The sequence below is a fragment of the Aedes albopictus genome, chromosome 3, assembly GCF_035046485.1.
Source record: "Aedes albopictus strain Foshan chromosome 3, AalbF5, whole genome shotgun sequence".
Classification (NCBI taxonomy): domain Eukaryota; kingdom Metazoa; phylum Arthropoda; class Insecta; order Diptera; family Culicidae; genus Aedes; species Aedes albopictus.
Window position 1 is genome coordinate 316,862,753 of NC_085138.1, and position 17,262 is coordinate 316,880,014.

General features: G+C 42.8%; 2 protein-coding genes across 6 annotated transcripts in view; both read right to left on the reverse strand.

Moving 5' to 3' along the window:
- The window catches only part of LOC109425656 (protein argonaute-2), a 129,176-nt gene that overhangs the window by 109,909 nt on the left and 2,005 nt on the right, over positions 1-17,262 (reverse strand). The window lies entirely within an intron of this gene.
- LOC134284167 (uncharacterized) overlaps positions 1-17,262 on the reverse strand; it is a 309,616-nt gene that overhangs the window by 23,821 nt on the left and 268,533 nt on the right. The window lies entirely within an intron of this gene.

Sequence of the window (17,262 nt, forward strand, 5' to 3'; positions counted from 1 at the left end):
CTATGAGTGATTGCCTTACCCATCAGAACGAGCGGAAACTTTGCCGGTTTATGTTTTTTAGAAAAGACAACCATCTCAGTTTTCTCCGGAGAGAATTCGATACCCAGCTTGAGAGCTCAAGTAGACAAATTGTCCAAAGCATCCTGTAGTGGTCCTTGCAGATCAACTGCTATTGATCCCGTTACAGAAACAACACAGTCATCCGCAAGCTGTCTTAACGTGCAATTTTCCATGAGACAATCTTCTATGTCCCTAACATAAAAGTTGTAAAGATGGGAAGCGCCTATTGTTGCACACTCCATGTTATTCTTATGGGGTGTGCAACAATTGGTGAATTTTTAGCCGTGCAATAATTGGCGATTTACCCTACAATCAATGTCAACAAAACCAAATCGTTAGATGTAAACAAAGTCAACCCTTTTACAGAAGAGGCAAGCAGTGGAGAATGTTGTAATCTTCCAAGTAGATTAAACAACGGATCAAAATCCGAATTCTCAACTCAAACGTGGAATCTGTACTGCTGTACGCTAGTGAAACTTGGTGTGTATCAGTTGAAAACACTTAACGGCTGCAGATCTTCTTCAAAATATGGCTGTGATCTACTATAGATGGCTGTGGTCGTGCATGGTGGCTTCACAATTGGATCTCCAACGTTGAGCTCCATCGTCGATGCCATTAAAAGACGATAGCGATAGAAATTAGGGAGCGAAAGGTGGAGGTGGATCGGCCACACACAGGATATCACAGCAGACGCAGGCCCAGAGGCTCCTGCTAAAAACATTACCCTTCGTGAAGAGTATAAAAAATGAATGAGATATGTCGGAAATGCTCTATTAACTGTATATAAAAGACTGCAAAAAGTGTGATAAAATCGGGAACCTAATTTCCTTCTTTCGTAAGATCGATTTCGAAGGACCTCTTCAGTTTCAACTCGTTTCAGACAATCTCACATATCGGTGTGCATGGTGCATGGTTTCGAATACGCCACGCTTTTCCGTTCCAGCTCGATTGCACGAATCTTATGTTTCTGACACTCGAGCAAAACCAACCACAAAAAGTCAGCAACCATCCTGCCGAGTATATCTTATAAATGCAAGCACAAATTTAGTAACACAGACTTCAAGTCAAGACTAACCATAGGCAACGGGGTAGGAGTGGAACCCAAGACGGAAGGCAGGGTGAGTAAGGCAACAATTTAATGATGCTGAACAAAGCGAATCGAAGTAAAGGAAGAAAAATCAGCACCACGGTGAAAGGCTTTGACCGGTGGCCTTTTCGATGATCGTGTCAAATCGAGAACGGCGCGGATCGGGTTGGCCGCTTTATGATGGTGGTGCCCTGATAGCCAATAATGATTGAGGAAACGATACTCTGAAGAGAGGTTATTGATCAGTATCTAACATACGTGTTGGTTTAGAGGCGAGAAATAGATCAGGAAGACCGAAATACAGGAGATAGATCAAATAAAATGATCAAGGCAGGCAATATTTACACTAGAAAAAATCGACTATTTGTAACTTTGTGTCAAGTGCACCATAAAACTCAAATTTTCACTGTTAGCTTATTAACTAGCTGTCTATTAATGGTCAAATTTGGGCAAGATTGAGCTATTCCACAACATAAAGAGGAATTTTAGTGAAATGCATAATTATATTTGATAGCCATTTTTAATCTGTTATATATTCAGATTTAATGAAGCGAATGAAAATAAATTTTAAACAATAAGCCAAAACGGCCAAAACATGAACATTGTGCTAAAATTAAAATGGTAATTTTAGATCATCTCAATTATCTTTAGTTGATTGAACGACAGTAACAAAATAGTCGGAAAAAGTAAAAAGAAAACGAATCTACCGCAGCAGGAAACCGGCAGAACGAGGAGAGTGCGATTGCTGAAGCGCAGGAAAGCACGAAAAGGAACAATATGCGAAGGTTTTATGCAACTGTCAATGACGTGTGGCACAAGACTGCGTCAGTGCTCGCCGTGTGCAATGACCAGAAAGGAAATATGCTGACAGAGAAAACGATGGTGACAGCCAGGTGGAAGAAGCCATTCGAAGATTTGTTGGATAGTTACAATGAACGAAGTCAAGCAGTGGAACCATTAACATTTGATGAACTAAAGTGGTTAGAAGTTTAAGGGTTGGAATGAGGTGAGAAGGTGAATGAGCCAAGGAACCAAAAAAACGGAGACTAGGAGTAGCTCAATGTGCACCTTCGATAATTCCAAAATTTATTAAATCAATAACGGTGCCGGCCAAGTCCTTACGGTCATAGAAAAAAGGAAAGGAATGTTAGTGTGATGTGCGTTGCTACTGGAGACCGAGATCACCTCATCTTCTCCACGGCTGTCACGGGATGGAGTTTTTGTTAGTGGGGAGGGAGAAAAGCCGCATGATCTGGATTCACTTTGGTAAATATCATACGCGCCAACTTGTGACGTAGTTGAGGTGGAGAGGGACCAAATAATGGCGGGATTATGAAGATGTTGTTAATTTGTTTAAATTTTTATCAATATGGTTTCCCATTATGCGATTTACACAGTGTATTCTGTGTATCCTCGCCTTTGGCGTTTTCCAAACGATACTGATCTGGTTTTATTGCTACTGTTCTTTGTGATTGTAAAGAAATTAATCTTGCCTAGTTTGGGTAGTGGCTACGGTTCTTCTTCTTCTTTATGGCTCGACGTTCTCACTGGAACTTGGCCTGTCTTTCTTCAATTTAGTGTTATTTGAACACTTTCACAGTTCTTAACTGTAGGACTTTCTTTGCCTGTCATTGCATGAATATGTGTATTGTGAGGCAAGGACAATGATACACTTATTCGAAGGTCGGCCCCAGAGGCACGTTCTCAATGATACACTATACCCAGGGAGTCGTGAAAATTTTCCCGACTGGAAGGTTAATCGAACCCGCCGTCTCCGGATTGGCGATCCATTGCCTTAACCACTACGCTAACTGGAGATCCCAGTGGCTACGGTTGGGATAGCTCTGATCAATCTTCAGCATAAAAAACAGCAACGATCAGTCTTTGCAGACTTATGCAAAATGGTACAGCTCAAGTGACCATAGTCTAAGAACCTTACTTTCGTAAGGGGAATTTCTATCTAGGAAACCTTGTGAACTCGGTGTTTGCTACTTTCAGTAAAAATGAAATGGCAAACTCGCAAGTCATGCCGCGAGCCTGTGTACTTAACAACGCAATCGATGCTATACACTCTGAACTAACCACCAGAGATGTATGAGCTATTACAATTGATGTTTCTGGGATCTCTTCACTGATTTGGTGTTGTTTATTTATTTCACTTTCCCAGATGTGTCGATATTACATCTTCGGAAGAACCTGATGTCTTTTCTTATAGTTATGATTCTTTAGCATCGACTCGCAAAATCATAACTATAGAATCAATTGAGTGGGCACTAAATAACTTTGCTCTTTTCAAATCTCCTGGAGCAGATGAGATGGATCCTATTTTGTTTCAGAAGGAATTTGTTTACTTCAAACATGTTTTGAAAAAACTTCTTGTTTGGAGTTTTGCTACAGGGTATATTCCCAAATCCAGACGGGATATTACTGTAAAGTTTATTCCTAAAGTTTCTGGCCTATCAGTTTGACCTCCCTACTTCTGAAATGCTTAGAACGCATTGTCGATCATCACATCCGTGATGTTCATCTGGCCAACTTGCTTCTTCATGAGAACCAACATTCCTACCAATCTGGTAAGTCCGCTGTGACTCTTTCACACGAAGTTGTTTACGATATCGAGAAGGTATTCGCTCATAAGCATTCCTGCTTGGGTGTAATTTTAGATAAATATCAAGGGTGCCTTTGACAACGTGCCTTTCGATGCCATATTGCGATGCCATATTGTGGATGCCCCCAAGGGGGAGTCTTATCACCGCTTTTGTGGAATCTCGAAGCAGATACGCTATTGAGGCAACTCAATAGCGGTTTTCCTACTTATGGTTTTGCCGACGACTACTTAACATTGCACCCTTTCAACCTGATGCAAAGCGCTCTTCAGGTAGTTGAAGGTTAGTGTCGCCAATATGGCCTTTCGGTAAATCCGAGTAAAACATCTATTGGTATGTCAATTTCTTGATTTTGCTTTGGCTGACCAAGCCATGTGGGAAATTACACTGTTGAAAATGCTTTGACATCCATGTGCACAACAGAACATGTGCTCGATGAACAAATTGAGATTTGAAATTATGAAAAGAAATCCACGTACTCCGGTGAGACTCGAACTCACGACTCCCAATTCGCTAGACGGGCGCTTCTATTCCTTCAAGCTACGGAGTCACTCGACTATCTCCGTCGCTTTCCTCTCCCGCTTTGACATACATGTGCACAACAGATAATGTGTTAGATGTTCATCTAATCCCATCCGAAGGGGGTTTGGATTGTGAAAAGAAGATAACCATGTGCGATTGTGGAATCGAGTTCAGTTCTAGGCCTGCTAGCGACGGAGATAGTCGAGTGACTCCGTAGCTTGAAGGAATAGAAGCGCCCGTCTAGCGAATTGGGAGTCGTGAGTTCGAGTCTCACCGGAGTACGTGGATTTCTTTTCATAATTTCAAATCTCAATTTGTTCATCGAGCACATGTTCTGTTGTGCACATGGATGTCAAAGCATTTTCAACCATCTATTGGTATTTTCACGGAAAAGCGAAATCGTAGCGTGGTGTTCGACTTTACGTCTCTTTTCAATGTGACTGAACAGGTAAAGTACGTTGTTGGAGTCATTCTTGATTCCAAGCTTTCCTGGACATCTCATGTTGAGTTCAGAATCAAGAAAGCTTGTATGGCCTTCGGGCAATGCCGGCGAACCTTTGGTACAACTTGGGGTCTGAAACCAAGTATATCAAATGGATTTACCCAACTGTTGATCGTCCAATATTGGCTTATGGATGTCTTGTGTGGTGGCAAAAGTGCGAAGTGAGAACGGTCCAATCAAAGTTAGGCCATCTCCAAAGGATGTGCTTAATGGCGATGTCTGGAGCATTCTCTTCAACTCCTACGGCAGCGCTCGAAGTGCTCTTTGACGTTGCCCCTCTACACATTCATCTCAAACAAGAAGCACTTTCTTGCACTTACCGCCTATGGGTACTCGGTTTGCTAGAAGAAACTCCTGTGAACCGCACATCAACACACACCTCGTTTTTTCCATTTTTGGTGAATTGGGACAAAATTGTCCTTGCTCCAAGTGATCTTACAATTGCTTGTAATTTCCCATATAGGACATTTTCCACGAAATTCCCTTCCCGGGAAAAGTGGACATCTGGATATCTGGAAAGAAGTATTTCAGACGGCATCGTATGTTACACTGATGGCTCCCTTCTCGAAGGTCGAGCAGGTGCTGGTGTTTATTCTTGTGAGCTAAGGCTGCATCAGTCTTACTCACTTGGTAGACTACACCGTTTTTCAGGCCGAAATCTTTGCTCTTATGTGCGGAGTGCAATCAGCACTTCAGCAGCACGGCAAAGTAATATACTTCTGTTCAGATAGCCAGGCTGCTATTGAAGCACTTGCTTCGGTCAACTCTAGGTCGAAGTAAGTTATCGCTTGTCGAACTCAAATCGAGGAGCTGAATTTAGCAAACGCTGTTCACCTTGTATTGGTACCTGGCCATTCTTCCATGGCTGGAAATGAATTGGCTGATGAGTTAGCTCGCACTGGAGCATCACATGACTTCATTGGCCCTGATCCAGCTATTCCGGTATCCAAGTGTTGGGCAAAGCTCCAGATTAACACCTCAGCACAAACAATACTGGAATAGTTTGGAGTCATGTCGTCAAACAAAATTGTATTTTACTGAACCATCTCCAGGTGTGGCGAAGTATCTAACTAATCTGTCTAAGCAGAATTACAGCATGCTGGTCAAAGCATTGACTGGCCACTTCCGTCACATGGCGAATATTCAGCAAGCTGATTCATTTGCATGTGATAGCTTAGCTGTGAATCCGATTATGGAACTTCGTATCATTTGAACTCCGCTAGCAATGATGGTTCTCCGTAGTTACATGTCCGAAAGATTGTGAAACTATTAAGAACTTGAGCTACAGGTCCTAAGCCGTGGTAAAGGAGGAAGGTTGCGATGGCTGTTATTCATGGCCATCGTGTAAAGCAAAAATGGATAAACCCCAATGCCAAGGTGTCATGCGACCCGTGCCGAGGGCTGAATGGTTGAGGGGGTTCTAAACATGCTCAACCGCGAACGGAGCCTGGGGTGTACCAGGGCGAACACTGCTGCTTACTGGGAGCCTTTACTGCACTACGGCGGGGCACTGGTGCAGCGGACATTCAGATCCAGATCTACGACCCCTTATCGACCGACTCCAACCTGCTGGACATGGAAGATAACGAAGATGGTGGTATAAGGATCGTCATCAATCCCCAAGTATCTTTAGCAAGTAGCAAAGGATCCGAAGCTAACAAGGGTTCTACGGAAGCCAAGGGGGCTCCGAGCAAGAAAATCCCCACACTCACACGCTCGCAGAAGAAGCAGCTTAGAACTCTCCGGGAGAAGGGAAAAGACCGGAATGAGGCCTTGTCCATAATCATGAATAAGGAGAGCGAGCCCACTTCCTCAAAACGCTCGAGAAACGACATAGACAAATCCGCCACAAACAAAAAAGGATGAAGCACCATCTGGATTCAAGAGAGCGCGCCCAACATTCCTCAAACCGCGCGCCTCAGAAAAACGTGTCTGGACAACAAAACCCACCCTCAACTAACGATTTGGTGAAATCTAACTAAGGAAGATTGCAGATCAACCGACTACCGCTACCGCCAATTCGACTGGAAGGCCGACCCAAGAGCAATCTTCCCCATACGAGCCAATCGAAAAGGTTCGTAACGATTAACCCCAAGAAAACTCAACAACTATTAGGTCTCAACAAAAGGGATCTCGACATCTCATTTATTTAGTATTACATCAAATTCAAGATAAAACTGAATCAACATCCATAATACACGGTTCGTGGCTGCCGCTCTCCATCCTCGGTCGCGCCCAACGCTCGCCAAGTCACGCTCCACCAGGTCCATCCATCGTGCTCTCTGCGCTCCACGTCTTCTTGTGCCAACCGGATCAGTTGCAAACACCAGCTTTGCAGGGTTGTTGTCCGGCATTCTTGCAACATGCCCTGCCCACCGTATCCTTCCGGCTTTGGCCACCTTCTGGATGCTGGGTTCGCCGTAAAGTGCAGCGAGCTCGTGGTTCATTCTTCTCCGCCACACACCGTTCTCCTGCACATCGCCGAAGATCGTTCTTAGCACGCGTCGCTCGAAAACTGTGAGTGCTTAATGTCCCTGTCGTCCGCAAAGCACACAAATTGTCCGGCTTTTGTGAAAATCGTTCCCCGGCTGTTGAGCCCGGCTCGTCGCATCACACCTTCCAGAGCGATGTTGAAGAGTAGGCGTGAGAGTCCATCACCTTGTCGCAGTCCCCGGCGAGATTCGAATCAACTAGATAGTTCACCCGAAACCCTTACGCAGTTTTGCACACCGTCCATCGTTGCTTTAATCAGTCTAGTCAGCTTCCCAGGAAAGCCGTTTTCGTACATGATTCTCCATAGCTCTGCGCGGTCGATACTGTCGTATGCCGCTTTGAAGTCGATGAACAGGTGGCATTTCTGGAGGATTTGCCGTACGGTAAAGATCTGGTCCGTTGTCGACCGGCCGTCGATGAAGCCGGCTTGATAACTTCCCATGAACTCATTTGTTTTAGGTGACAGACGACGGAAGATGATCTGGGATAGCACTTTGTAGGCAGCATTCAAAATAGTGAAGTTCTCACATTCCAAATGGTCGCCTTTCTTGTGAATGGGGCAGATTACCCCTTCCTTCCACTCCTCTGGTAGCTGTTCGGTTTCCCAGATCCTGCAGACAGGTGGCCAACTTTTCTGGGCCCATCTTGATGAGTTCAGCTGCGATACCATCCTTACCAGCTGCTTTGTTGGTTTTGAGCTGGTGAATGGCATCCTTAACTTATTTTTTTTTATCTGTATGAACGAGATTTTTAGCCTTAGGCTAGTTCATCTCGGGGCTCACGCTTTACTTCCCTTCCGAAGGAAGAACTCACATTTTGCGAGTTTGTCGGGAGTGGATTTGGTCCCAGGTCCTCGGCGTGATAGTCAAGTGTTCTAGCCATCACACCAGGTCCGCTCCACATCCTTAACTTCCCTCATCGTGGGAGTTGGTTCATTTCCGTCCTCCGCTGCACTGACGTCGTCGTTTCCTCCGTTGCCGTGGCATATTTCGGCTCGCGGCACGAAGCCGTTGCGGGATGCGTTGAGCTTCTGATGGAACTTCCGTGTTTTTGGGAACGGCACAACAGTTCCATTTCTTCACACTCCACTTCTTCAAGGCGGCGCTTTTTCTCCCGAAAGAGGCGGGTCTGCTGTTTCCGCTTCTGTTTATAACGTTCCACGTTCTGTCGAGTCCCTTGCTGCAGCATTACCGCCCTCGCTGCATTCTTCTCCTCCAAAACCGTTCTGCACTCTTCGTCCAACCATTCGTTCCGTCGATTCCGTTCCACGTACCCGATGGTGCTCTCGGCTGCGTCGTTGATGGCTGCTTTCACTGTACTCCAGCAGTCCTCTAGAGGGGCCTCATCGAGCTCGCCCTCGTCTGGCAACGCGGCCTCGAGATTCTGCGCGTTTGCTGAGGCGACATCCGGTTGCTTCAGTCTCTCTAGGTTGTACCGTGGCGGTCGCCGGTACCGTACATTGTTGATGGCGGAGAGTTTTGGACGCAGTTTGACCATCACCAGATAGTGGTCGGAGTCGATGTTGGCGCCACGATAGATCCTGACGTCGATAATGTCGGAGAAGTGCCGTCCGTCAATCAGAACGTGGTCGATTTGAGATTCTGTCTGCTGTGGTGATCTCCAGGTGTAACAATAAGGGAGGTGCTACGTATGGCCATATTTTTGGAGGCGGCGAAATCAATGAGTCGTAGGCCGTTTTCGTTCGTCTGCTGGTGGGCGCTGAACTTACCAATCGTCGGTCTGAATTCCTCCTCCTGGCCTACCTGAGCGTTCAAATCACCTATGATGATCTTGACGTCGTGGCTTGGGCAGCGATCGTACTCGTGTTCGAGCTGCGCGTAAAATGCGTCCTTGTCATCATCAGTACTTCCGGAGTGTGGGCTGTGCACGTTTATTATGCTGAAGTTGAAGAATCGGCCCTTGATCCTCAACCTGCACATTCTTTCGTCGATCGGCCACCAACCGATCACGCGCCTCTGCATATCACCCATCACGATGAAAGCTGTTCCCAGCTCGCTTGTGTTGTTGCAGCTCTAGTAGATGGTATGATTACCTCTAAACGTTCGCACCATGGATCCTGCCCAACACACCTCCTGCAGCGCTACGATGCCGAACCCGCGGTCCTTCAGTAGATCGGCGAGTATGCGGGTGCTCCCAATGAAGTTGAGAGATCGGCAGTTCCACGTACCGAGTTTCCAATCGCAAGTCCTTTTTGTTCGCTAGGGTCGTTGCCGTTGGTCTCGGTTCGTATTATTCTGTTGCTGATTTTCGGTTACAATGTTTTTTTTACGGCTGGCTCGTAGGGCCTGACACCAACCCCCTACTTTCCGGAGGACTATAGTGCACAGTTGAGCTTAGAGTCCTTCCCTGGCACTCGGACGTAGATCAGCCGCCCCTAACATGGGGATCAGACGCTGTTGTGAGCCGCTCCTCCTGGAGAACAGACGCTCAGGTTTGTCGAAGCAAACCCCCCCCCCCCCCTTCCCTGTCAGCCTATGACCAAAGTTCCCACCGGGGTTGGTTACCCGATCTTCCCTAAGGTTGCTCTCAACATCTACACCGGTCTAATAACTGGACACTGCCCCTGCAGATACCATCTACAAAAGATCGGAGCAATCCAAACCTCAAATTGCCGCTTCTGTGACGAGGAGTGAGAAACATCAGAACACATCCTCTGCCCAACATAAGTTCAAAGTTCTCAGCAGGCCTTTTTTAGGGCCTGCTGACATATGGATCTTATCCCCCAAGGACGTGGTTGGCTTTATAAAACTAGTCTCGCAAGAATTGCGGAATCAACTAACTGTAACTCAGGATCTCTATTCATCAATAATAGATGGTCTTGAGGTCTTGAGTTCAGACGATACTAAGGTAGCTTAGTGACAGACATGTTACTGAGATAACTTGCGTACCTCATAGCAAAAGGGTATATCACAATAGTTCTGAAACCTAGACGCAGTGATCTTCACCCGACACACGAGAGATCATTTGATATGTAACTGTTCAGTTTTTGCGAAACAGCGTTTCCGAGTACTCGGTAAACACTTATGTGAAACTGACGTCAGAAACCTGAATCTTCAGGACGATCTGTTTTTCTTGATCCGCTGAGGGTTCGCGCTTTATTCGTTATTACAGTCGAGATTACAGTGTCCTTTTCAGGATCAGGACGCTGTGTGAACCCATTGTGGCACGCTTATGCGTGTGTAACAATCCTATTCCCTTAGCTGTCCTTTTCCCTGTCCCATCCTTTTTTCCTTCTCTTCTCTCTAAGGTAAATGATGGCACAAATTTTCCAAATGGAGGAGAACGTGCCTCTGAAGCAGACCTACTGATACCTGATACCTGAGGTGCCGCTATCAATTCTGTGGTGCAACTAAAAATCCTGAAACTCCTTCTAGATGACAATTAGTCAACTTTGAATTCCCTTTCAAGCTTAGCTTCCCTACGAAATTATCGTTTGTATAAAAAATAATCAAAACAAACTAATTCAAACATCGTGGAATAAGTAAATGCTTACTGCTATCCTAATTTGCACCCCTGCCTTTATCTACATGTTTCTGGGCGATTTGATCTACTGATTGCCACTGCAAAATGATTCACACCACACCACACACTTTTCTGCCTCGCACATATATCTATGTGTCTATACACGTAGAGCTTACTACAAGTGACGATTTTCTAACTACGTCATTTCTGATTTGTTTGTTTTATTCTCCTCTAAGCTCTGGTACACATGCATAGGTCTAATTTCATGGGAAAATGAAAATTAAACCGAGAATAAGCACTCCTCCAGCAAGCAGTGCATCATAGTCAACTTGTTAGATTAGCCAGTACGTAGCCACCTAGATGTAGCACATCGAACGTGCCCTTCCTCCAATTGCATCACGTTCTATTACTTGCCCGGTTGCCCGGCATTTTACCCGGCACCCACCACCCACCGCCGACGCACTTCCACCGATACCAGCTCGGCCGGCACCCAACCAACCCATCATCTCGCGTGTTTGAATGTTGTTATGTCGTCGGTTCGTGGGGTGGGCAAAATCGAGAGCGACACAAACAAAATTGACATTGAAAATTCCAAGTTCTACCTACTGCTGCTGCTGGTGAAGGCTTCTCTCCGCGGCTAGACTCTCGTCAAGTTCAACGGCAGCATAGCTCTTCTACTCACAGCGTTGGCTGAGTTCTCGCGGAACACGAGATGTTTTGGTCGTAGCCGCGCCGCCGGAGAATTGCAAACTCTCTATAAAAGCACTTCCTAACAATAATACAGGGTGAAGCTCATGAGAAACATAGGGCAACACATACTAATAACAATCTGGTTCAAATGTTGCATTCTCCGGGTCGGGATGTATATTTGTAACGCCATTAGTACGGGAAAAGTTGCGTTTATCATGCAAAATTAGAGGAAACGAGATTTTGTATGTCCAGTAGCAACAATGAACAAGTAATGGTAAGGTAACTGTAGAGAATGAAACTCTTCAACTACCAAGAAAAGCTATGGTGGAACAACCGGAATCGTTCAAAGGCAGCAGATCGGCTAACGAATTGAAAACAGCGATCGTAAAGTCGGACTTTGAAACGTGTCATTTTTTACCGAATCCGCGCGGATTCCGAGCGATGGATTCCATCGTCAACACTTTATTCTATTTCGTTCCACATCTACTATAGCGACGAAAATAGAGCAGAACATGGAGTTGACTTCCATCAGGTATCAGAAGGCCGGCTCCAGAGGCACGTTATTCTCCATTTGGGGCATTTGTGCCATCGCCATACATATTATCCTATTTCATCATTTACCTGAGGGAGAATAGGACAAGGGATGGGAAATAGGAAAGGGAGAGGTGATGAAATAGAAAGGGGTGCCCTAGAAGAGGGAATAAACGCATAAGCGCAACGAGAGCTCATAGCCCATACCACAACGGGTTTAATCAGTGCCCTGAAAAGGACACTGTAAAACGCATAAGCGTAAAGAGAGCCTATAGCTCATCGGAGGTAGCTTGTGACGTCATGCGACTTTCAATATGACATTGAAAGGCACGTAATCGAAAGCATCCTCAATATTCAAGAAATCACCCATGCAAAAACTACGTTTGAGCGAGTACTTCCTTGAAAACGTATACAACTTTGTGTAAAAGAGTCACTGTGGTCATCCCAAATTGGGAGGCATGTGAGTTCACATGAATAGGCATGTCAGCCAGACGAACATCACAGATGTGATAATCGACAATGCGTTCCAAGCATTTCAGAAAGAACGAGGTAACTAGATAAATTCTGAAACTCATTCCATCTTAATACAACGCACGCACCGTTTCAGTAGAAAACTATGGAGTAATTTCACGCCATGAAAATACCCCATAGAAAACTATAAGTTCAAAACATGTTTGAAATACTCAAATACCTCTGGAAAAAAATAGGACAAAATCCCATTTGCTCCTGGAAATTTGAAGGAAGCAGATCTTTTTAGGGCTCACTTAGTCGATTATATAGCTATAATTCTCGGGCGGAAGCTAGAGATACGTAACTATACAAAAGAATGGTTTATCCGGAGATATTTGAGCTTAAACAGATCAGAGTTCCATTCAGGAATACCTCTTGCGGTTCGCACAGACCGCAGAGGACAAGCTTCTTTCAAAGCAATAGTTATGGTATACCACAATGGAGGGCGTTGTAGATACAAAACCACAATGAAACTCTCTTGGAGTAGCAATGGAAGCGAGTTATCCATAAAATGAGGCCGCAACCAATTAGTATAGGTTTCCTAGTTTGTTGAGCAGGGACGCCTGAATACACAAATTTTGCGAAGGAACACTCAAAAGTGCAAAGAAGGTCAAATGGAGACACCTCATCTGCCACATGCCAATCAGTCAACTCAGGACAAATTCTGCTCATGCAGAGTTGGTTTAGGTGCAATTCTATGTTAAGTTATTCTCAAACTGTACAAACTTAGTAATCCTTCAGACTGAAGCATCTCAAGATATAATCATCGTAGCAATACTGCTAACTATCAGCAAAAAGATGCTGAATACAAGATGCTTGAAGGAATCCACAAGGAAAGGTTGAAACATACTGTTAACGTTATTCTAAGATATAGCATGCTCGAGGCACGACACACCATTTATAATGAAAGTAGCAAAAGTGGGTTCACAAGGTAACCTATACAGAAGTTACCTTACGAAAATGAACTTTTTGAAGTAGAGCCACTTAGGCTACGCACGCTTTTTACGCTGAAAGTTGATCCGAGGTTTCCTAGCCGTAGCCACCACCCAAACTAGACAGGATTACACTCTTCACAATCACAGCACAAAAAGGAAACTTCAACAACAAACCAAATCGATGTCAATTGAAAAACGCCAATGGCGAAAACGCATTAAGCGAACCCATACAATACCAAAAGTGTTCTTCCTTTAATCTAGATGGGCTCTAATATATCTTATTATAGATATTCTAAGAACAGAAGTAGAAAATCTTGGCATACCAAAAATAAAATGTAATGACATAGATATGAAAAATTTACATTTTTTCGAGAAAAATCCTAAAAGTGTTAATCCGTCATATTTTTGTTTTCAAAGTTTGAAAAGTACCTATGTTTCAAAGAATTTTCAAGCATTTATATATTGTTTATAATCGCTCAAAATTTCATTCAATTCGGTTCACTGGTCTCCGAGATATGACAGCTCAAAAATTAGGCCGTTACAAATATTTATTTCACTTTTTTTCCCACCACTCTTTGACTAGTCGAGGGGGGGGGGGATAAAAATAATAAAGCATTTACTTTGAAAAATATTTAAAACTCATCGAATTTGTTAAAGAGTTTTGAGCAAGACCCGAAATTTTGATAAATATTTTTTTATTTGCCTCCTCAAAATGCACAATCCAGCCAAAAAATTTTGAAGGGGGGGGGAGACAAAAAGTCAAAATAAAATTTGTGTCAGCCTTAGTTGTCTAAAAAATAGTGTTTTATGAGAACGGTTCTAATCCAGGGAGAACGGTTCTAGCTTCGCGAAAGATTAACCAATCGAGCTCAAATTTGTATCAATGATGCACATATAATAGGTTGACAAACAGTCAAAATTTGAGAATTTTTGATGCACTTTATGAAAAGTTACAGCATGTTGAACTTTTTTGTGAGAGAAAAAAAGTTGCCTATCCCAAACATTTTGGCCATCCCCTGTACTTTTATCATTATTTTTTGTGTGCAAAATCAATAGAAGGATTAACTGTTTACATTCAGTGAGGTTGATGAGGTAGATTGACCATGATACTCATTTATCATGGGGGAAAATTATGCTTTAACCTATTGTAACATGTTTTTTTTTTTATTTTTTTATCTGTATTAACGAGATTTTAAGCCCTTGGCTAGTTCATCTCGGGACCCACGCTTTACTTCCCTTCCGAAGAGAGAACTCACATTTTGCGAGTTTGTCAGGAGTGGGATTCGATCCCAGGTCATCGGCGTTATAGTCACGTGGTTTAACCATCACACCAGATCCGCTCCACTACTATAACATGTTTATGAAGGAAAATTGCTGTGAAATTACGACTTTACCTAAAAACATTCAGCAAAACACCTGATTCATAAAATGTGGGAAAAACGGGGATACAGTCTCTTACCGATTTTGGCAACACGAGGTGGATTTTATGCTGCCAAAAATCGGTAAAAAAATATGATTTATTTTCAACTTTTATGCATTATTTTGGTTTATATTATTATTATGGACCTTTCATAAGTAATAAAACGCTCCCCTTAGGTGAGGTTAATAAATAACGTCAAGATTTGTAAAATTGACGTTTTTGGAAAATTTAATGAATTTTAATTTTCAAAAAAAAGTTAGTCTAAATATGTAATTAAGGCGACTGACCGGTAATTTTTTTGTCAAAAAGTTTTGTTGTCAAAATCGATAAGAAAATGTTGCCAATATCGGGAGTAGACAAAAACGGGTGTTGCCAAAATCGGTAAGGAACTATAGTTCAATTGTTTTGTAATAAATGATAAGCATGCATTCCTTCCTTCTGCAGATTCGAACATCTTCAAAAGCAAGCTTAAGCACCACACACGGAAGAATGTGAAGCAGAATATATTCTTCAAGCGAGTCAACATTTTTTAACAACATTTTTTTTTTATTTGTTTTAGTAACTTGTCTCATTCACAATCATTATCAAAATATGATTGAATGGTTCAATTTTAGAATTACTAGCTGTGTTACTTACGTAAACTCCACTGGGATTTGACATTTTGTTTTTTCTTTGTTAAGTACCTAATCTACATGTTCTCGTTCTTTGCTAGTTGCGCAAGCTTTTTGGTATGGGGTCAGTGGAGAGCAAAAAAATCGAAATTTAATCCTTGTAAGATGCTGGGGTCAATATGACCCAGACAGACACGCTGAACATATATTACGCCATCGTGGTGTGAAAAACCTAGCATCCTAGGAGGGTTAACTTCGACTCTGTGTTTAGGGTAATGAAGGCTTGCATACATGAACTTTTTTTCGTTATATAAAAATCAATAGTTGATTGCTCTAGAATCACTTAGGGTATTGGTTCTCTAATTAAACTTTTGGCTCCCATTTTCATCCAACGAAAAACAAAGGATTGGAGCGCTGTTTGTTTTGTTTCTTATTTTTGCATTTTTTGTTAAAGTGAGCACGCATGAAAACAAAAAGAACGAAATCAATCGGTGTCGTAATCGCTTGTTTTCGAATAGGATGAATTTGGGAGCATGAGATTGTTTATGGCACTCGTACCCTAAAAAGAGCCTCATGTTTATTTTGAGCTTAAAATTACGATTAGTTGAGTTATATAGTGAGTCCAATTTACGGCGCTCATTTTTCTTAGTATGACACGTTCCAATATTTTTGTTCTTCTTCTGATTCTTGGCGTAACGTCTCCACTGCAACAATGCCTCAGCTTAGTAGTTTTCTATTAACACTTCTCAAGTTATTAATTGAGAGCTTCCTCTGCCAATGATTATTTTGCATGTGTATATGGTCAAGGAAATTTCCTTAACGAAAAGTTCGTGAACCGACCAGGAATTGAACCCGTGCGTAACCCCTCAGGTAAGTGGTGAATAGGCTTGTATTCATTACGATAGCACAAATTTCCCAAATGGAGGAAAACTTGCCTCTAGATCCGAATTCATGCCTACAGCATGAATACTCACACCTTAACCATATACTTCCCATGGTTGCTCTAGTCCACCATCGATTTTCGAAGAAATCGAGAAACAAACCGAATTAATGAATATGATACAATCGTTTTTAGAATATGATTGTAACTCATTAGGTAAATCTAACTGCTAATTGCTTGTTTCAATAGTGGAACTATTGATAAGAATCAAAATACTATTGATTTACAACGGTTTTGTTCGTTGTTTTCGAAAAATGTTGCCAATTTGCAAACATTTTTTCAAGCATTTTTTTTTTGGCAACGCATTTTTTGGCATAAAAACAGAAACGGTGGAAACCAATTCTTAATGCTCATGCTCATGCTTAACGCATTTTTGGCATTGAAATACTCATTCAAAGACGTGGGAGCGAAATGGTTAAAAGTGGTGGCTATAGAAGCACTACAATATATTTGTTATGATAGCCCAATAAGCAAAGTAGTCCTTATTTCTATGGATAAAATGACAGTTCAATAAATAATAATCCAGATAACCTTAAGGAATTCAATTTAATGTGATTGCTTTGAGTTAAAACACTTTGTTGAAACCACTGTTATTCCAAATAGGTACTAGATATTGAGATACCGTGTCCGCAAGTTGCAAAATGATGTGTTTTTCAGCACGAGTTGTACATTTATCTAACGAGGCTTGCTTGAATGTGTAGGTAGGCAAACCTAAGTGGTTTGAAATTCAACAATTATGCGAGAACGAGACCGGGGGCTGAACCCCCAATCTGTTTATAACTAGCTTTTCGTATGTATAAACACCTACCAGGTTTGAGAATTGTGAAACGAAGTTTGGGAAGCTATAGACAAGAGGACTACCGCTGCTATTA